At 42.8% G+C, this 22,383-nt stretch overlaps 1 non-coding gene across 1 annotated transcript; it reads right to left on the bottom strand.

The window, feature by feature from the left end:
* Positions 1-3,840: 3,840 nt before the first annotated feature.
* Positions 3,841-3,947, bottom strand: LOC131221961 (small nucleolar RNA R71). The gene has a single exon (XR_009159693.1). It is a non-coding gene; the product is annotated as a small nucleolar RNA R71 (small nucleolar RNA).
* Between the last annotated feature and the right edge of the window lie 18,436 nt (positions 3,948-22,383).

Below are 22,383 nucleotides of genomic sequence, written 5' to 3'. Positions count from 1 at the left end.
CACTGATACACAACAGGTGGGCCCTACTTATGGGCCTCAAATACATGACATGTGGGCCCTACACATGGGTCTCGAATACATCAAGTGGGCCATGCATACTAGGCCATGAATACATCACAATGGGCCTTTCTCATGGGCCTAACATACATCATAATGGGCTCCATAGCCTGGTCCTCAAATGTATCCCAATGGGCCTCATTGCATAGGCCTCATATACATCATATTAGGCCTTAAACACGGGCAGAATATACATCATAACAGGCCTCAAATACGAGCCGCATATACATCACATGGGGCCTCAAACACGGGCAGAAAATACATCACAATCGGAATCTACAATCGGCCACAATGATTGGCCTTGATCGATAATCGGCCAATCGGCCACGACAATCATAATCGACAATCGCCACAATAATCAGCCTCGATTGATAATCAGTTAATTGGCCATGACAATCATAATCGGTAATCGGCCACGATAATCGTCCTCGATTGGTAATCGGTCAATCAACCACAACAATCATAATCGGTAATAGGCAACGATAATTGGCCTCGATCGATAATCGATCAATCGACCATAACAATCATAACCGGTAATCGGCAACGATAATCATCCTCGATCGATAATCGGTCAATCGGCCATGACAATCATAATCAGTAATCGGCCACGATAATCATCCTCGATCGATAATCGGTCAATCGGCCATGACAATTATAATCGGTAATCGGCCACGATAATCAGCCTCGATCGGTAATCACCAATCGGCCAAGACAAATCAGAATCGGTAATCGGCCTCGATGATGAGTGTCGAATGTTGCATCTCAGACCCCAGTAATTGCCTGATTTTACGTACATGATAAGGTTTAATGCCATATTTTAATCGTGTTTTTATTACAGGATGAAATCAGGAGTGTGTACTGAAAGATGATGTTAAGAACATGGATTTGGCGCTCCAAAATTACCAGAGCACGGGATGGACTCCAGAAAACCAATAGTGAAGATTTTACACGCCTGTGATTGAGGAAAGCAAGGCAAGGGGGCTCGAAAAGGGTCCAGAATGCAAGATCACATGTTTCCCGCCATCCGATCAACTCGAAACTTCATACACGTGATGGGGACCATAAATTAACCGTACATATTAAATTTCAGCCATTGACGATCTCGGGAAGTGGTCTAACGGCCAGATCAGCCCCTTAATTCATTAAGTGGGGCCCGCTGGATATCTGGATATACATCAATTTTGGTCCTGACGGTGGAAATAATATGAGAAAAAGGATGGACGGTGCAGATTTCTCAAAAACATTACAGTGGGCCCTGTGTATGCAGAGTGTGCATCGTGCACACTTGCACTAGCTGTGCACCGTACCCGTGGGACGGTCAGCGAGAGCGCTGACCCGTCTCTCTCTCTCGCCGCTGCAGCGTCCGCGGAACCGAACCGCGGTCGTCGGTTGTGGGGCCCACCTAGTGTCCAAATGGACAATCCAAACCGTCCATCCGCTTTCTGGGGCAGTTATAACCATCGCCTAGATGTCCGTTTGGTTCCATGCATGTGTACGGACGTTGATCGCTGAAAAACGCAAAACGGACGGTGAGTTCAAAACTCTGTGGGCCACCGCAACTCTAACTCGAAATTGGGCATTCCTAGCAGTTTTTTCATCCTCCATGCAATGGACGGAGTGGATTATTGAAATAATTATCAAAATGGGTCCCACCATTGCCATGGAAGTTGTTTTCGCGTCCGCGTAAAGGACGACCGCTGGCCATTTTTACGAAGGATTGTGGGCCCCGTACGTCACCCGTACGGTCGATCCGAGCCGTCCATCGTGTAGATGGGTTCGAGAACTACAAAACCATGCTGATATTCCACTCCCATGCAGACACGTGTGCGGTACAGAGGCCACAAAAGGGCTACCCGGCGACGTTCAAAACTGATCTTTTTGTATTTTCTTCTCTGGGCCGTGTCAATGGACATTCAAAACCACCCATTCTTGACTGAAATTTCGTCCTGAATCCAATGGACGGGGTGGATTTTCCAGAAAACACCTCTGTGGGGCCCACCGATCACGGCTGCGAAAAATTGTACTTCGAGTCCTTCTACGACTCTACCACCGACCCCAGCCATCCAGCAGCTATAAAAGGGGAGTTTTGGACGTGGGAAAGGCATTCAGAATGAGGGAATTCCAGATTCAGAACCAGGGAATTCCATATTCAGAGCCAGGGAGAGAAGAAAGAGAAGGAGGAAGAGAGAGAGATCGATTGGTTTGGTGTTTAATTTTTATTTTATTTAATATTTTTTTATGGATCTTATGGGTCACTAATCTCTCAGCTAGGGCTGAGATGAAGCTCCTAATTTGATTAGCTCTTGTATTGGTTGATTTACTTTGAATATTAATTAATTTGTCTCTTTCTCTAAGTGGGCTTTATGGGTTTAAATTCTATACTTCTCCATCTATGAACTTGATTAAAGTATATATATGGATGTTGTTTGGATGCTTATTATAGGTGCTTGTGTCTGATCAAGAACAAGTTTCCTATAGAGGAAGAAACAGGGTGCTTTAATGAATGTACATTCCATGTACCCGACTAAGGATATGGGATATGTCATTCATGGCATTGCTTAAAGGAATTAGACAGTTTGTATGCCCGATTAAGGACACAGATTGTGCTTTCTCTGTATAAGTGGTATCAATCTAGATCAAGGTGAATCAACAGACAAAACAAGGGTTAGGATAATTAGGGGTGGATTCGAAAGTCCTAGTGCTCTCTCTCTGATTGAATTCTCTTCCCTGTTCTTAATTAATTATTTTTCATAAAATTGTGCTTAGTAATTCATTCCATTATTTGTTGGATTAGTTAAGGAGAATCATAGATTTGAATTGTGATGACCAGTCCTCGTGGGAACGATCTCGTAATACATACCGTATCTACATCTAATTCGTATACTTGCGAGTTTAAATATCATTTAAATCATATTGGTTTAAATAAAACATCAAGTTTTTGGCGCCGTTGCCGGGGACTGTTTCGTTCCAAATTGAATTTGGGATTCTCTCTTATCATAATTCATAGCTTAGGATTTTTCCTAACTTAGAGTTCTTTTCTTGATTTTAGAAACTAACCTATTTCCTGTTTTGTAGGATCCTGACATAAATTTCTAAGTTAGATTCTAACATAGATCTCTAAATTGGAAGTGAAGGAGGAGCTCCCTATTCTTCAGACATCAATCATCTCCTTTTCCGGGTTCTTTCTTCCCATTCTTATTTACATAGTTTTAACTTGTTGTAGAATCTCATAGTTTCTAGGTCTAGTTTTATTTCTCTTAGGTTGCTTCTTAGTTTAGTTTTCTTTCTTACATTGCAATAACATAGTTTATGCTAGGACGTAGATCTCTGAATATAGAACTAGCACCGTTTGATCCTGAGATTGAAAGAACAATTCGTGAAAGATTGAGAAATAATCCTGTTGAAATGGCGAATGAGACTGAAGTGAAAGCTCTCAAAGATTATTCAGCTCTTGTCCAATTTAATGCGCCTTCATGCATAGTGTTGCCAACCACTACGGCAGCACACTTTGAACTTAAACCTGGAGTCATACAATTGTTGCCATCCTTTTATGGATTGGACAAGGAGGACCCATATCATCATGTGAAAGAATTCTTAAACATTTGCTCCACCTTTAAGTTTCAAAACTTCTCAGACGATTCGATCCGCCTACGCCTGTTTCCTTTTTCTCTGAAGGATAAGGCGAAAGCATGGTTGAATTCTCTAGAAGTTGGATCTGTCACTACATGGGACCAACTGTCTAAGAAGTTCTTAAACAAGTTCTTCCCCGTTCACAATACCAATGCCCTCCGTAGAGAAATTACTAACTTCACACAAAAAGAGGGCGAGCACTTTCATGAATGTTGGGAAAGATGGAAGGACTTGCTTCTTAAATGTCCTCACCATGGTTTTGAGAAGTGGCAACAAGTTCAATACTTCTATGATGATCTGACACCACAGAACCGTCGCATGGTTGATGCCACCAGTGGAGGGTCATTCATGACTAAAAGTGATGTCGAAGCGTGGAACTTCTTTGAAACCTTGTGCGAAAATTCCCAGCAATGGGATTATTCAAATAGAGGTGACAGAAGTCCCCAACCACAAAAGAGAGGTGGTATATATGAGATAGGAGTCATGCCAGAGCTGAGCGCCAAGCTTGATAACCTGACAAAGAAAGTTGATGCTATGGTATTAAATAATGGACCACCACAAACAGCTCAAGTCGAGGCATATGCCACATGTTCTAGTCCTGCCCATCCTATGTAGTCTTGTCCATCTGGTGCAGCATTCCCAGAACTTCTCTCTGAACAAGTTCATGCTATGAACACTTTTCAAAAATCTGGGAATGATCTTTACTCGAACACATACAACCCAGGGTGGGCTAGACATCCAAATTTTTCTTGGGCAAAAGGACCACAACAAGGAGTACCATCTGGAAATCCTCCCATGCAACCGCACCTCCAAGTTGGCAGTCAACAACTTCAATAGTTTCCGCAATATCAACAACTACCTACACAATCAAGGAAACCATCTCTTGAGGATACACTCCATCTTTTCATGCAGAGTTCTCTCCAATTCCAAAAAGACACCCAACAAACCTTACTGGCCAACCAGCAAAGCTTACATGCAAATGCACAATCCATTGCCAAGCTGGAAGTACAAATGGGTCAACTAGCTGCCACATTGAGTGAGAGAGAGAAGGGCAAGTTCCCTAGCCAACCTGAGGCTAATTCAAAGGGACAGTATGAGATTGGCTCTAATTCCAACCAAGGGCAATATCATGAACAGGCCAAATCGATCACTACCCTTAGGTCAGGCAAGTAGATTGATAACAGAATAGAGATGCCTGGGGATGAATCAAATTCTAAAACAGAAGATCAAGATGAAGCAGAGAGCCATACCAATGCATCCAAAGTCCAAAAGCTCTCTGACTCTCCAAGAGCCACTAATGTGCCACCTTATGTGCCCAAAGCACCCTTTCCTCAACGTCTGGCACCAATAAAGAAAAGAAATAACTTTGATGAAATCTTGGATGTGTTTCAAAAAGTGCAAGTCAACATCCCGTTGCTTGACGCTATCAAGCAAGTCCCTGCTTACGCTAAGTTTCTTAAAGATTTATGCACTCAAAAGCGTAAGCAGAATGTTCATAAGAAAGTCTTCCTTGCAGAGCAGCTCAGCTCCATGATTCAACATAACACCCCTCCTAAATTTAGGGATCCAGGAGCTCCCACCATTTCTTGCTGCATAGGAGATCATAAGATCGGGAAGGCATTACTTGATTTAAGGGGGAGTGTCAATTTGTTACCATATTCGGTTTATGAGCAGCTAGGACTTGGTGAGTTGAAACCGACTAAGGTAACATTACAACTAGCCGATAGATCTGTCAAGGTGCCCCGGGGTGTTATTGAAGATGTGTTAATCCAGGTTGATAAATTTTATTTTCCAGTGGATTTCATAGTTATAGATACTCAGCCTGTCCAGAATCTTCATAGTCAGATCCCAGTCATTTTGGGTCGTCCATTTTTGGCCACATCTAATGCTATTATCAATTGCAGGAATGGAGTTATGAAATTGTCCTTTGGTAACATGAATATTAAACTCAATGTTTTTAATGCAGGACAGCAATCCTCAGATTTGGATGACATATTTGAAGTAGACATGATCGAGAGCCTTGTGCAGGACTCCTTCCGTACATCTTTTGAAGATCCTCTTGAGACCTGCTTAGCACAATCGGGCATGGATTTTGACATTGATAGTCCCATCCATGAAGTCAACGCATTGCTCGACTCTACTCCTATATTGGAGACTGAAAAATGGAGAGCGAAAGTGGAACCTCTTCATCCCTCTGAGACTCTTCCTGACAGCACAGTTTGTAACTCTGAGAAGACAAAGGCGAGCAGGCTGCTTAATGTTCTTAGAGCATATAAGGTAGCAATTGAACGGAAGATAGAAAAAATCCAGGGAGTATGCCCCACTGTATGGATGGATCATGCTGTGGTAATATCGCATAACATGCAAAGGAAGCGTGATCCTAACATAGAAGAAGTCGTTCGAGCAGAAGTCCTTAAATTATTTAACGACAGTGTCAGTTGCCTTATTTCAGATAGCACAGTTCATGGGAACTCACATCACTTATCCTAGGATCGGTTAATGAAAGTGTTGAGGTAATTTCTTTGGCGGACCCTGGTTATAAAGATTATTTCATTCATGGTCCGTTCTTGTCTGGCTGAAGACGTTAAACTTAGCGCTCATGGGAGGCAACCCAGCTTTTTGCTTTATTGTATTGCTTTTTATTTCATTCATTTTCATTTTTCTTAGTTAGTTACTTCAATGTTTGTGGGTAACATTACTGCAAACCCTCACGAGACTACAACTCGTCCACTAGGGGTAACCTAGGGGTTTAAAGGCTTGTTGCATGCGCTAAATGCAATCGAGAGCACCTGCGAAAGTGGTATAGGTAGGATCTTCTTTTGTTTTTCTTTTTGTTATTTTTGCTTATGTTGATTTCTCTCTTGTGCTAACTCGCTTTTACGTTGAAATCTTTCACAAATTTTGAGAAAGCTTCTTGATTCTCCATCCAGGTATTATCTTTTCATCACTCCTCTTTTATTCTCGTTGTCCCATGTGCATTACTTGTTTATTTCTTTTACATTGAGGACAATGTAGATTTTATGTTGGGGGTGGGAGATTAGGGTACCTAATCAGTATTTTCTTGGTCTTGAGCAAAATTTGTGAAAATTTTAAAATTTTTTCTGAATTTCTATTGCATTCAAAGTGATTTTGAAGTATAGTTGTGATTTTAACATTATAAGATACATGATGTTGGTAACTAATGACTCTTGGATTCGGCCATCTGCTTGATTTCACAGTCAATTTTGAATTGTTAATCCATGATTAGACGTTGTAAACATTGATTGAGTCATGATTTCACATATCACATCTCGCTTGCACATTAAGTTTTGGTTCGATAACTGAATGATTAACTTGGTAAAAAGAAGAATTAAAAGGCTAAGTCACATAATCTTCACCATAGGTTTGCTCCCTATAGGTGTAGATTTGATTCTCCATAGTTGACTTATAAAAAAAATGAGGCGACGAGTTTTCACCATAGGTTTGCTCCCTGTAGGTGAGGATTTGATTCCCTTCCTTGGCGTACTGTTCATAAAGAAAATCAAAAAAAAAAAATGAAGGCTGAAAGGTTGATCTAAAATGCTAGTGTTGGTTGTCAGGAATTCTGTTGTTAATTACCAATTTTAGCATGAAATTGATTATTGGAACTCTTAATGATTGTAAGCTGAGATTATACTATACACCTGTGGAACTCAATGTTCAGGAATGTTCTAATTAATGGATTAATATGTTGAACTCGATTATGAAGTTTACGGTGAGCTTGATTTCAGGAGAAAATTCTACTTACCATTCATGAATCGTAGAATTTTCACATCTCAGCTATCTGTTCACAAGTCACTTGAGTTTACAGGAATTGTCTTCATTTCTGAAATTATTTTTCGCATGTTTTGCTCGGGATTAGCAAAATGCTGGTTGGGGGTTGTGATAAGTGTCGAATGTTGCATCTCAGACCCCAGTAATTGCCTGATTTTACGTACATGATAAGGTTTAATGCCATATTTTAATCGTGTTTTTATTACAGGATGAAATCAGGAGTGTGTACTGAAAGATGATGTTAAGAACATGGATTTGGCGCTCCAAAATTACCAGAGCACGGGATGGACTCCAGAAAACCAATAGTGAAGATTTTACACGCCTGGGATTGAGGAAAGCAAGGCAAAGGGGCTCGAAAAGGGTCCAGAATGCAAGATCACATGTTTCCCGCCATCCGATCAACTCGAAACTTCATACACGTGATGGGGACCATAAATTAACCGTACATATTAAATTTCAGCCATTGACGATCTCGGGAAGTGGTCTAACGGCCAGATCAGCCCCTTAATTCATTAAGTGGGGCCCGCTGGATATCTGGATATACATCAATTTTGGTCCTGACGGTGGAAATAATATGAGAAAAAGGATGGACGGTGCAGATTTCTCAAAAACATTACAGTGGGCCCTGTGTATGCAGAGTGTGCATCGTGCACACTTGCACCAGCTGTGCACCGTACCCGTATCTCGGTCAGCGCCAGCGCTGACTCGCAGTTTCTTCGTCGAAAACGGCAGAGCCGTCCAACGTCTCCGCAAGTCGACCGCGGTCGTCGGTTGTGGGGCCCACCTAGTGTCCAAATGGACAATCCAAACCGTCCATCCGCTTCCTGGGGCAGTTATAACCATCGCCTAGATGTCCGTTTGGTTCCATGCATGTGTACGGACGTTGATCGCTGAAAAACGCAAAACGGACGGTGAGTTCAAAACTCTGTGGGCCACCGCAACTCTAACTCGAAATTGGGCATTCCTAGCAGTTTTTTCATCCTCCATGCAATGGACGGAGTGGATTATTGAAATAATTATCAAAATGGGTCCCACCATTGCCACGGAAGTTGTTTTCGCGTCCGCGTAAAGGACGACCGCTGGCCATTTTTGCGAAGGATTGTGGGCCCCGTACGTCACCCGTACGGCCGATCCGAGCCTCCATCATGTAGATGGGTTCGAGAACTACAAAACCATGCTGATATTCCACTCCCATGCGGACATGTGTGCGGTACAGAGGCCACAAAAGGGCTACCCGGCGACGTTCAAAACTGATCTTTTTGTATTTTCTTCTCTGGGCCGTGTCAATGGACATTCAAAATCACCCATTCTTGACTGAAATTTCGTCCTGAATCCAATGGACGGGGTGAATTTTCCAGAAAACACCTCTGTGGGGCCCACCGATCACGGCTGCGAAAAATTGCACTTCGAGTCCTTCTACGACTCTACCACCGACCCCAGCCATCCAGCAGCTATAAAAGGGGAGTTTTGGACGTGGGAAAGGCATTCAGAACAAGGGAATTCCAGATTCAGAACTAGGGAATTTCAGATTCAGAGCCAGGGAGAGAAGAAAGAGAAGGAGGAAGAGAGAGAGATCGATTGGTTTGGTGTTTAATTTTTATTTTATTTAATATTTTTTTATGGATCTTATGGGTCATTAATCTCTCAGCTAGGGCTGAGATGAAGCCCCTAATTTGATTAGCTCTTGTATTGGTTGATTTACTTTGAATATTAATTAATTTGTCTCTTTCTCTAAGTGGGCTTTATGGGTTTAAATTCTATACTTCTCCATCTATGAACTTGATTAAAGTATATATATGGATGTTGTTTGGATGCTTATTATAGGTGCTTGTGTCTGATCAAGAACAAGTTTCCTATAGAGGAAGAAACAGGGTGCTTTAATGAATGTACATTCCATGTACCCGACCAAGGATATGGGATATGTCATTCATGGCATTGCTTAAAGGAATTAGACAGTTTGTATGCCCGATTAAGGACACAGATTGTGCTTTCTCTGTATAAGTGGTATCAATCTAGATCAAGGTGAATCAACAGACAAAACAAGGGTTAGGATAATTAGGGGTGGATTCGAAAGTCCTAGTGCTCTCTCTCTGATTGAATTTTCTTCCCTGTTCTTAATTAATTATTTTTCATAAAATTGTGCTTAGTAATTCATTCCATTATTTGTTGGATTAGTTAAGGAGAATCATAGATTTGAATTGTGACGACCAGTCCTCGTGGGAACGATCTCGTAATACGTACCGTATCTACATCTGATTCGTATACTTGCGAGTTTAAATATCATTTAAATCATGTTGGTTTAAATAAAACATCACTCGATCGATAATCAGCCTTGATCGATATTTGGCAATCGGCCATGATAGATCAGAATCAGTAAACGATCTTGATGTTAGGAGGGGTCCGTAGATGGACAACCAATGATGGCCCAAACAATATCAATGGGGACCCATTCGTTTGGGTTATCCCACTAGAGGATGATGAGACTAGGCCTAGCCAGGCTTAAAGGGAGGTCACAATGTGGATCTTTAACCATCATTGCCCATCAATGTGGACATTTAACCTACATTGCTCTCAAGAAGTGGTCCACATAGGGCCGAATATATAGTGGTTCCATGGTCTCACACAAAGGTCTCATATAATCACCATGGGCCGTATTAATGGGCCGCACCAACGGGCCGTAAATATATCACAATGCGTCACAGATGGGCCACTCACATGGACCTATATATATCACACTAGGCCTAATATCTGGGCCTTAAAGACATCTCAATGGGTCTCAACCCATGGGCCCTAATACATCACAATGGGCCCTAACCCATGTGCTCTAAATACATTATAATGGGCCTTAACCCATGGCCCTAATACATCACAATGGATCTTAACCCATGGGCTCCATATACATCAAGGTGGCCCTTAACGAATGGGCCACAAATCATCAAGGTGGGCCTCATGTGATAGCCCGCACGCTCTTGAAAAAGAATGGACAACTTGTATCCAACACATATATCATGGTGAACCTAATAATGCAGCCCCATGGTGGGACACCCCAACCCAACTGTTGTTGGGTGCGTCCACCTGAAATTCAGGTCCGTTCCCAGGGAAAACTAGGCCCTCATCTTAGTGTGGGCCTGCGAGGATTTGAAGGAGGGTGTGCGAACCCCACACAACATCAATGGGCCCCACAATAGATAGACAGCATGAATATACAACACGCACAAGAAGGTGGACTGTCTGCTGGATGGTCAGCCCACCTACTGCTAGTCCAGGTTAGGCGTCCAACAGCTGGATAGCCTGGATAAAATACATGCATATGGTGGGCCTTACATACAGCCACAGTGGGCTGGAAAAGAGATGAACGATATGGATTTCATGTACACATCATGTGGGTCCCATTGTCCAGCCTATCTGGACGATAAAACACTTACATTATGTGGGCCCCATATCCACGTGGCAGGACAGTGTGGTAACAACACATATACCAAGATGGCCCCCATATGATTTGGACGGTCTGGACGAGACACGTCTGATGGGTATCACGGCCCCATGGATGGATGGCCTGCGTATACTGCACACACATATCGTGGGTCCATGTCCAGTGGACTAGTCGGGTAGACCGTCACGCATGCAGCAGCCACGTTGGCTTACTTACGTCAATACAACAGCTATATAGCTACTGTATGCAAGCCAACCTGCTTCCACATAGGTGGGTTCCAAGTGAGGCCCACTATAACGTTTATATGTCATCCAACCGTTGATAAGGTCACATGACCTGGATGAAAAAGGTGAAACAAATTTCATAGTCATCCAAAACTTCTGTGACACACAAGAGGGTTTCAATGGCAGAAGCTCAATCATCACTTTTTCCTGCCGTGTGGGCCACATGAGTTCCACCCATGGCTGATTTTTGAAGGGAGCCCACTTCACTAAAGGGCCCATCAAATGCATGGTGACGATGTTCAGCGCACATCATGATGGGACCCACGACTGGGACCCACGTCCCAGCCCCTTTTCACGTCCTGTGCAGCAGGACACTGCGTGTCCAGAGAACAGCAGCAACGCCTTCTGCATCCCATCTATTTTTTTTTGAAAATTTCTTTTTCCACAGTTTTTCAGAGGTGGGGCCCACATCAGTAGAATCCGACCCGTCCACTGTCTCCTATGGCTTAAGATAAGGCAAACAAGTCCAATATTCAGTATATTTTGGCGGTGTAGAAAGATCAGAGTACATTTTAATAGTGAAAACTACTGTTTTCTAAGTTATGGCCCGTCAAATAGTTGGATTGACTTCATTTTTCAGCTCAACACCTAAAATGACGTGGGGAATGGAATGGATGGCGTGGATTAGATACATACATCAAACTGAGGCCTATATGAGTGGCCACCCAAAAAGTTTAAAATCAACTACCTTTTTGGCGGTGAATACACCTCACTGTCTGATCACTCTTCACAACGTCCAGGACGCTGGACGTGTACATATTTATCAAGGTGGGTCCCACGTGTGGGGACCATAGCTGGTGGGTCCCACATGAACATGGCCCACTTAATTTGTATCAATATGATTTTTATGTTTTTCCATCATCCAGAGGGTAGAGCTCACATGGCTTTGACAGCCATGGGGTCCATTTGATGAACGGTTTGGACATCACGTACACTCATTAAGTGGGCCACAAAATAAAGGAAGGAGAAAGAGAGAGAGAGAGAGAGAGAAAGAGAGACACCCACCTTAGATCTTTCACTTCTTCTTCCACCAATGTGATTTAGAGCTCCAAGGGAACAAGATTCAATGGTTGGGATTGATTTTGGAGGGTTGGATTTAGGGGTGAAGAGCTTGCAAAAGGGTTGGAAATGGAGAGTTCTAATGGACGTTGGGAGCTCTCTCTTGCTAGGAAATAAGAAAGAAAGAAGGAGGGAGAGATATAAGAGAGAAAAAGATGTAATAAATGCTTGTCATAATGAATATAAGGGAGGGGCTAGGGGTTTAGACTAGCTATAGGTGGCTAGGGGTCTAGACTAGCTATAGGTGGTTAGAAAATTATGAAGATGATGATGTCATACACGTATAAGGTGGCATGTCATGCCATAGATGGGTCCCACAAATGCGATCAAGGTCCAAATAAAGTGCGGCCTACATCTTTTGATGTACAACTCGGATTGTCATACGAGATGCGGCGTTGGAACTGCAACGACGATGCGGTCGCAATGACATAGGTCTTAGGTCAAGCCAACTCGAAATTACAGGATGACACTCAAGGTCGTGCACAAATACTATTTATGCATTACAGGTCTCCGGAATTCGACTGGGAGGACTGTGGGAGCCTATGGGATGGTACGGGCTAGGATACGAGTCTCACAGCTCTCCCCTCCTAATAAAAATTTCATCCTCAAAAATTACTATCACGCATGACTAAGCGAGGGAAGAGGAAGCATTGACGTAAACATATAAAAGGCATAATCAATCTATAAACAAATGGAGATAGCATTCTCTAATCTCAGCCTTGCGCTCCTAAGATGCCTCCTTAACAGGATGGTGAACCATACAAATACTCGGATCCCGGATCAGAAACGATCGAAACAGGAATATCATGCACCCTCTTTATGTCAACGGTAGGGAGCTATATCAGAAAATCTCTAAATTATTCGAATTCAGGGATCTAGTCATTCTATGTTCTCAACAATCATCGAGTGCAGGGTAGCTATCAGCAGATATGTGATGTTATCTTCAAGGTATTCCCAAGTTATGCTCTGATACTAACTTCTGTCACGCCCCAAACTCGGAAACCGGGCTCACAAAATTTTTGATCGCTGAATCCGGCGCCGACAACCTCTGTAGTACCCCATTCTCGGCTCCTAGCGTTCATATGCCAGATTCCGATCCTGGGATCCTACAAGGAGAATTTTTTTTTCTCAATATACGTTTAACTCGTAATAAGCATAATCACAAGTATACCCAAATTACAAAGACAACATCATCATCACATATCCACTAATATAAACATTTGAATACAATACTGAAAGGGAAATACATAAATCGAAAGTCAAGCTCCAGAAGACCGTTGCACGCTCCAAGCTCAACACTGCTGCAACTTATCATCATCTACATGCATCTATCGTGCATAAGCTTATAAAAAGCTTAGAGGGGGGGTGTAAGTATGTGTACAAGGTAAGTGCCAAGTATTCAACATAATGACATCATTATACAATATCGAAAATACCCGTAATCCATAAATCATACAATATCGGAATAAGCAGAAATATTGATAAGATCATGAATTATCAGAGTAAGCAGAAATATTGACAATATCATAAATCATATGATAATAGAGTAAGTAGAATTACGGACAAGTTCATGAGTCAATCAATGTCAGAATACGCAATATAGAACAACTATGCAAATGAGGAATCATAGATAGCCAAATATCAAATGCAGAGGATGTAATACAATATATATTCCTGATGAGAAACACAAATAGCGTCGGCCGTACCTAGACCATATAAATGCAGAGATACAATAACCCAAAATGTCGTATGCCGCGAATATCATGCAATATGCGGTGCGAATGGAATGACCATACTGGAGTATGAAGTCGGGATGATAGTACGTAGTATTGCTGGCTATGGGGTCCATCACAAGGGACTTCTATCCAAACCAGTCCCATACCTAAATTTGGATAGTCAGACTCAATGTGGTAAACTCCTGATCTTAGGTTAGTCGCGCGCCCCAACCGAAATCCTGGCCATTGTGAGGGCACACGTAACAAATAGTTGCACACCACCAACCCTAGTGAATAGTGAATGAATGAATGCATGAATGAGAATACAACTCCTGCTCACTAAATCCACATATCAGTACAGTTCCTCTCTGGGATCATCACCGGGGTTTAGTACACTCCAAATGGCACTATCTCTCTCCTAGCAGCACAGTCCAAGTGAGCGTAAGAAACCTCACTATCTACCTGACCAATAGTCTGTCAATACCTATCCGGCACGTCGATGGCGGTCCCATTCACAAAGTGGTCAAACTCAGCCTAGTAATGCCCCCTACCCTTGGGCGGGTAAGGCCACACCCCCTCCCAACCAACCACGAAATAGTGGGAGACACGGCATCCTAGTATTCGGCACTCAGACGCTCATGTATCCACTCAGTCTTGACGTTGGGGCATCTCTTGGCCTCGGAGGTTTAGGAATTTTCACCCAGGGACATCTATGGTGCCCGTATGTTAGAACCAAATATTTTTGGTGTCCCATCTGACCGTCCACGATATGTCTGTGGAGGCTACGGCCCTGATGTCGTTAGGGCACACATTGTAAGATGCATGAGTCATACAATCCAGTCATGCATCTATCGTGCGCATATCGTGCACTCATATGAGATAACCTCTGCCTATCAGGGAGTCTCATAACAACCTGCCCAATGACATATGCAATGGTCAACCACATCTCATAACAAAGATGCAGATGATGCATATGGGCATGTATGATGATGTTATGCTGTCACATACTCATAATCGGTGTCAACGATCGGCCTCGACAATGTGGACATTTAACCAACATTGCCCCTAAGGAATAGCTCACATAGAGCCAAACATATAATGGGCCCACGGCCCCACATAAAGGCCTAATATACAATACAATGGCCTTACTCAAGGGTCACATATACACAACAGGTGGGCCTTGCTCATGGGCCTCAAATACATGACATGTGGGCCCTACACATGGGTCTCAAATACATCAAATGGGCCATGCATCCTGGGCCATGAATACATCACAATGGGCCTTTCTCATGGTCCTAACATACATCATAATGGGCTCCATAGCCTGGTCCTCAAATGCATCCTAATGGGCCTCATCGCATAGGTCTCATATACATAATATTAGTCCTTAAACAAGGGCAGAATACACATCATAACAGGCCTCAAATACGAGCCGCATATACATCACATTGGGCCTCAAACATGGGCAGAATATACATCACAATCGGAATCCACAATCGGCCACGATGATTGGCCTCGATCGATAATCGACCAATTGGCCACGACAATTATAATCGACAATCAGCCATGATAATCAGCCTCGATTGATAATCAGTCAATCGGCCATGACAATCATAATCTGTAATCAGCCTCGATAATTGGCCACGATAATCGGCCTCGATCGGTAATCAGTCAATCGACCACAACAATCATAATCGGTCATCAGCCACAATAATTAGCCTCGATCGATAATCGATCATTTGGCCATGACAATCATAACCGGTAATCGGCCACAATAATCATCCTCGATCGATAATCGGTCAATTGGCCATGACAATCATAATCGGTAATTGGCCACGATAATCATCCTCGATGGATAATCGGTCAATCGGCCATGACAATCATAATCGGTAATCGGCCACGATAATCGGCCTCGATCGGTAATCAATAATCGGCCAAGACAAATCAGAACTAGTAATCGGCCTCGATCGATAATCAGCCTTGATCGATATTTGGCAATCGGCCATGATAGATCAGAATCAGTAATCGATCTTGATGTTAGGAGGGGTCCGTAAATGGACAACCAATGATGGCCCAAGCAATATCAATGGGGACCCATTCGTTTGGGTTATCCCACTAGAGGATGATGAGACTAAGCCTAACCAGACTTAAAGGGAGGTCACAATGTGGACCTTTAACCATCATTGCCTATCAATGTGGACATTTAACCTACATTACTCTCAAGAAGTGGTTCACATATGGTTGAATATATAGTCGTTCCATGGTTTCACACAAAGGTCTCATACAATCACCATGGGCCGTATTAATGGGCCGCACCAACAAGCCGTAAATATATCACAATGGGTCGCAGATGGGCCACTCACATGGACCTATATATATCACACTAGGCCTAATATTTGGGCCTTAAAGACATCTCAATGGGTCTCAACCCATGGGCCCTAATACATCACAATGGGCCCTAACCCATGTGCTCCAAATACATTATAATGGGCCTTAACCCATGGCCCTAATACATCACAATGGGTCTTAACCCATGAGCTCCATATACATCAAGGTGGCCCTCAACGGATGGGCCACAAATCATCAAGGTGGGCCTCATGTGATAGCCCGCACGCTCTTGAAAAAGAATAGACAGCTTATATCCAACACATATATCATGGTGAACCTAATAATGCAGCCCCATGGTGGGACGCCCCAACCCAACTGTTGCTGGGGGCGTCCACCTGAAATTCGTGTCCGTTCCAAGGGAAAACTAGGCGCTCATCTTAGTGTGGGCCTGGGAGGATTTGAAGGAGGGTGTGGGAACCCCACACAACATCAATAGGCCCCACGGTAGATAGACAGCATGAATATACAACACCCACAACAAGGTGGACTATCTGTTGGACGGTCAGCCCACCTACTGCTAGTCCAGGTTAGGCGTTCAATAGCTAGATAGCTTGGATAAAATACATGCATATGGTGGGCCTTACATACAACCACAGTGGGCTGGAAAAGAGATGAACGGTATGGATTTCATGTACACATCATGTGGGTCGCACTGTCCAGCCTATCTAAACGATAAAACACTTACATTATGTGGGCCCTATATCCACGTGGCAGACAGTGTGGTAACAACACATATACTGAGATAGCCCCCACATGATTTGGATGGTCTGGACAAGACACATCTGATGGGTATCACGACCCCATGGATGGACGGCCTGCGTATACTGCACACACATATGGTGGGTCCACGTCCAGTGGACTAGTCAAATCACGCATGCAACAGCCACATGGGCTTACTTACGTTAATACAATAGCTATATAGCTACTGTACGCAAGCCAACCTGCTTCTACATAGGTGGGTTCCAAGTGAGGCCCACCATAACGTTTATATGTCATCCAACCGTTGATAAGGTCACACGACCTGGAAGAAAAAGGTGAAACAAATTTCATAGTCATCCAAAACTTGTTACACATAAGAGGGTTTCAATGGCAGAAACTCAATCATCACTATTTCCTGCCGTGTGGGCCACATGAGTTCCACCCATGGCTGATTTTTTTACGGAGCCCACTTCACTAAAGGGCCCATCAAATGCATGGTGGCGATGTTCAGTGCACATCATGATGGGGCCCACAGCTAGGACCCACGTCCTAGCCCCTTTTCACGTCTAGTGTAGCAAGACGCTGCGCGTCTAGAGGACAGCAGCAGTGCCTGCTACATCCCATCTAATTTTGTTTTTTGAAAATTTCTTTTTCCATAGTTTTTCAGAGGTGGGGCCCGCATCAATAGATTCCGACCTATCCACTGTCTCCTATGGCTTAAGACAAGGCAAACAAGTCCAATATTCAGTATATTTTGGCTGTGTAGAAAGATCAGAGTACATTTTAATGGTGAAAACTACTATTTTCTAAGTTATGGCCCGTCAGATAGTCGGATTGACTTCATTTTTCAGCTCAACGCCTAAAATGACATGGGGAATGGAATGGACGGCGTGGATTAGATACATACATCAAAGTGAGGCCTGTATGAGTGGCCCACCCAAAAAGTTTAAAATCAACTACCTTTTTGGCGGTGAACACACCTCACTGTCTGATCACTCTTCACAACGTCCAGCGTTCGGGACGCTGGACGTGTACATATTTATCAAGGTGGGTCCCACGTGTGGGGACCATAGCTGGTGGGTCCCACATGAACGTGGCCCACTTGATTTGTATCAATATGATATTTATGTTTTCCCATCATCCAAAGGGTAGAGCTCACATGGCTTTGACGGCCATGGGGTCCATTTGATGGATGGTTTGGACATCACGTACACTCATTAAGTGGGCCACAAAACAAAGGAAGGAGAGAGAGAGAAAGAGAGAGAGAGAGAGAGACACCCACCTTAGATCTTGGACTTCTTCTTCCACCAATGTGATCTAAAGCTCCAAGGGAACAAGATTCAATAGTTGGGATTGATTTTAGAGGGTTGGATTTAGGGGTGAAGAGTTTGCAAAAGGGTTGGAAATGGAGAGCTCTAATGGATGTTAGGAGCTCTCTCTTGCTAGGAAATAAGAAAGAAAGAGGGAGGGAGAGGTATAAGAGAGACAAAAAGATGTAATAAATGCTTGTCATAATGAATGTAAGGGAGGGGCTAGGGGTTTAGATTAGCTATAGGTGGCTAGGGGTCTAGATTAGCTATAGGTGGTTAGGGGTTTAGACTAGCCATAGGTGGCTTGAAAATTATGAAGATGATGATGTCATGCATGCATAGGGTGGCGTGTCATGCCATAGGTGGGTCCCACAAATGCGATCAAGGTCCAAATAAAGCATGGCCTACATCTTTTGATGTACAACTCGGATTGTCATACGGACGCGACGTTGGAACTACAATGACGATGTGGTCGCAATGACATAAGTCTTAGGTCAAGCCAACTCGAAATTATGGGATGATACTCAAGGTCATGTGCAAATGCTATTTACGCATCGCAGGTCACCGGAATTCGACCGGGAGGACCGTGGGAGCCTATGGGATGGTACGGGCTAGGATACGAGTCTCACAGGTATGGTTGATAGCATTTATAGACTTGCCAGTTTAACCCTCCATCATTTTTGCTTACTCTGATTTTTGTATGCTTGGTACATGTATTGTGCACACACGGACGTACTTTCTAAGCTTCGTAGTAGGCTTATGTATGTTGTTTATGTGCAGGTTATGCTAGACCGCAACAACATTGAAGTAGAAGCATGTGCTTGATCTTTTGGAATTTTGTTATATCATGTATTTCCCTTTCAACATTATGCTCAAAAGGGTCCTTGCTCTTGCTCCAATGGTAGACTCTTTGGAGTTTCAACACCTTGTCAAGGGTTCGAGTACCCATAGGTGGTGAAATCCCACTACAGTATGAGTGTGTGGTAGTGTGTGTGCGTGTGTTAAAAAAAAGAAAAAAAACATTGTGCTCAAAGATTATATTAGAGGATATGTGGTGATGATGTTTTATGACTTGGGTACACTTGTGGTTATGCTCCTTTACAAAAAAATGCACCCTGAAAATCCTCCTTGTAGGATCCCAGGATCGAAACTTGGCACATGGGAGCTGGGAGCCGAGAATGGGGTACTAAGGAGGCTTTCGGCACTGAATTCAACGACTGAAAATTTTATGAGTCTGGTTCTCGAGTTTGGGGCATGACAATTTATGAGCCTAAACTGTGTGTGGTGCCTTAGGAATACTAATTTAAAATGCCAAAATAGTTCCTCCTATTGAAAACAAGCACCATATAGGGCATACTAATAAGAATGTGTTGCTACATTATATCTTCTAGTTTCAGAATATATCAAAGCATGCTCAAAATATAACATGTGAAACATTTTATATGCACAAGACATATGCACCTATCATGGATGTACTTTTCAATCATGAGAATGTGAATGATTATTGCTATGAAATATTCATATGAATCTGGCATTATAAAGCATTCACACTTAGAAATTTTCATGAAAAGATTACTGAAATTTCATGTATAAGGAAATGACAATACGCATTAACCACGGAAAAACATTACAACTCTTCATAAACACCTAATCTAGTCATTTATCCTTGCAAATCTTATTTGAACTGCACTTGAGCAGCTGGAACATCTAATTTGGCATCAACAATGAGTTTAGCTTGATCAGGGGCATCAACCAACTCTTGTTCTAGAGAAACTATGATAGCTTTATTCTTCAGAAGCTCTAATTTTTCAAGATCGTTTATTCGAGCGTTATCCTCAATGTCAGCTTCAATTCTACATGCCTTTAATTCCTCCTCTTTCCTCTGGGCTTCAAGATTAAGTATCTACTCCTTAAGGCCAGCTATCTATTCATCAATAGTTATTGAAGTCTGCTTTGAAATCCTCAGTTGCTCCTAAAGAGAATCATGTTCTTCATCATAACTAGAAATTATTGCTATGATCTTTGAATTCTTATCTTTAAGTAATAGCAATTCCTTTTGGTGATCTAATATCTCCAAAGTGATAACCACACTTCAAACTGCTTCTAATTGACAAAGAGAAGCACAAAAATGAGATAAAGTGTTGTGCAAAGGAGATAGGTTGATATTGGCCATCCTTGAAGCATTGTCCAGAACTCCCAAAGCGGTGTCTAGGATAGGCCACTGTTCTGGATCCTTGAACATGCAAGCGGCCCCTGACAAAGCACCCTTGATTAAAACAAGCATATGAGGGGGGATTTTCTCCAATGATAGTGTGTTTGAAACAGTGGTGATTGAGTTAGAACTTGCAGAGCCGCTTGAAGTTGGATTGACTGCAAATGAAGAAAAGAAGATAAGAGCTTGAGGAGTATGAATCTAAGAATACAGTATTAGTATGAAATACTTAGGAAAAGAATATACCTATAGCCATAACAAAAGTAACATAAGTAGGTGTTGTTGAAGCTCTTATTTCTATCAGAAAAGATGAAGGATCGGGGGCAGTTGTCATCATGTCTACAAAAGATGATGCTTTAGCCCCGGTGCTGGAATCAATAGTAGTAGGAGTCGCTATATCAGTTGGTTCTATGGAAAAATTATCTCATGAGTGACAATGCTCGAGTGAACTAAGGGAGCAAGAGAAGTTCTAGTTGCCCCAGTTGATCGTCCCAAAAGGGGGTAGATCCACTATATCTTGATCAGTTTCTATAATGACTAGAGGAACATTTGAAGCAGGTGAAATGCCGTTGGCTGGAGTAGAGAACACTTCGCACGAAAGGGGTGAATAAGTGGCACTAAATGATATAAATATGTCTTCTTCTGGTGAAGAATCATACTCCCTGTAGTCCAAAGGTTCCTCTTCTTTCGTGAGAGTCCCCATTGCCGCGGTTTGAGGAATAATTGTATTTTGTGGCACTTCTTCATCTGTCGTAGTCAGTGCGACAACAATATTATCCTCCTCGCCAATGTCCAACTCTCCCTCCTCCTTTAAATCCCATGAAGAAGAGCCATCTTTAGTAGAAGAGCTACTATCAGAAGAAGATTATCCATATTCATCTCCCGTCAATGATGTCTCTAACCCCAGCTCTTCCACCATCACTTGCTTACCTTTCCTTGAAGGCGCTGCTTCGTCGGTCTGCACAGGGTCCTCTATAACAAGAGGAATTCAAGAAGTATCCTCTTGTTGTTGACGTGTCAAGGGAGATTTAGACCATGTTTAGGATCGAGTTATAAGGGATGAGAAGCTTTGACATGCAGATTGCAGTGGAGGCGATGTAGTCAAAGATGCACCCCTAAGTTCGACATTCTCTGTTGCTTCCGATTTTGAGGAATAAATGGCGACAACTGGTGTTCAGGAAACTTCTATTCGATTTGCAGTATCGATTTTAATAGTTTGTCCCTTACGAGACCTTAGAAGGTCTAATGGAGTTCCGTGTGCGATCCATCCTTCAAGAGTGTTTACTGGTTTAACTTGACGAATAGGATCCTCTAAGGAGATCTTTGTGCAAATGTGGACAGGAGCAGGCGCATGATCTCTCTCTACAAAACATCTAACTCCTTGCGCTGAGTTATGTTTCCTTAGCCTTGGTGGAGGTATGCATACTGGAGAATCAACAGACAGGCATCGACGAATGAGGAAGAACTTATGTGTCCACCATCACGTCCAAGAATAGGAAGTACGAATAGAACACTCATGGCCAGGGATGAAAAAACAAGAGTTGATGTGTGCGGCTAATAACTACTTCCAAATCAATGTCTAGTTGTAAGGACCTACACCATAACTCCTCATGATGCGTGTGACCGATCCACAGTTCTCTGCATCATCTGGTCATAACCAAATTGACGAGCGAACCTACCAGGGTAGTACAACTCTTGCCAAAATTCGTTCCCTTCTCTTAAGGGAAGATTACTGGACTTGATTGATAAAGAATGCTCACTCGCCTAGCGTAAGAGAATCACCATCTACAGCATCTTTATCTTC

The sequence above is a fragment of the Magnolia sinica genome, chromosome 1 (assembly GCF_029962835.1).
Source record: "Magnolia sinica isolate HGM2019 chromosome 1, MsV1, whole genome shotgun sequence".
In the NCBI taxonomy this organism is placed as follows: domain Eukaryota; kingdom Viridiplantae; phylum Streptophyta; class Magnoliopsida; order Magnoliales; family Magnoliaceae; genus Magnolia; species Magnolia sinica.
The sequence above is the reverse complement of the archived record's forward strand: the minus strand, read 5'-3'. Positions and strand labels throughout refer to the sequence as shown.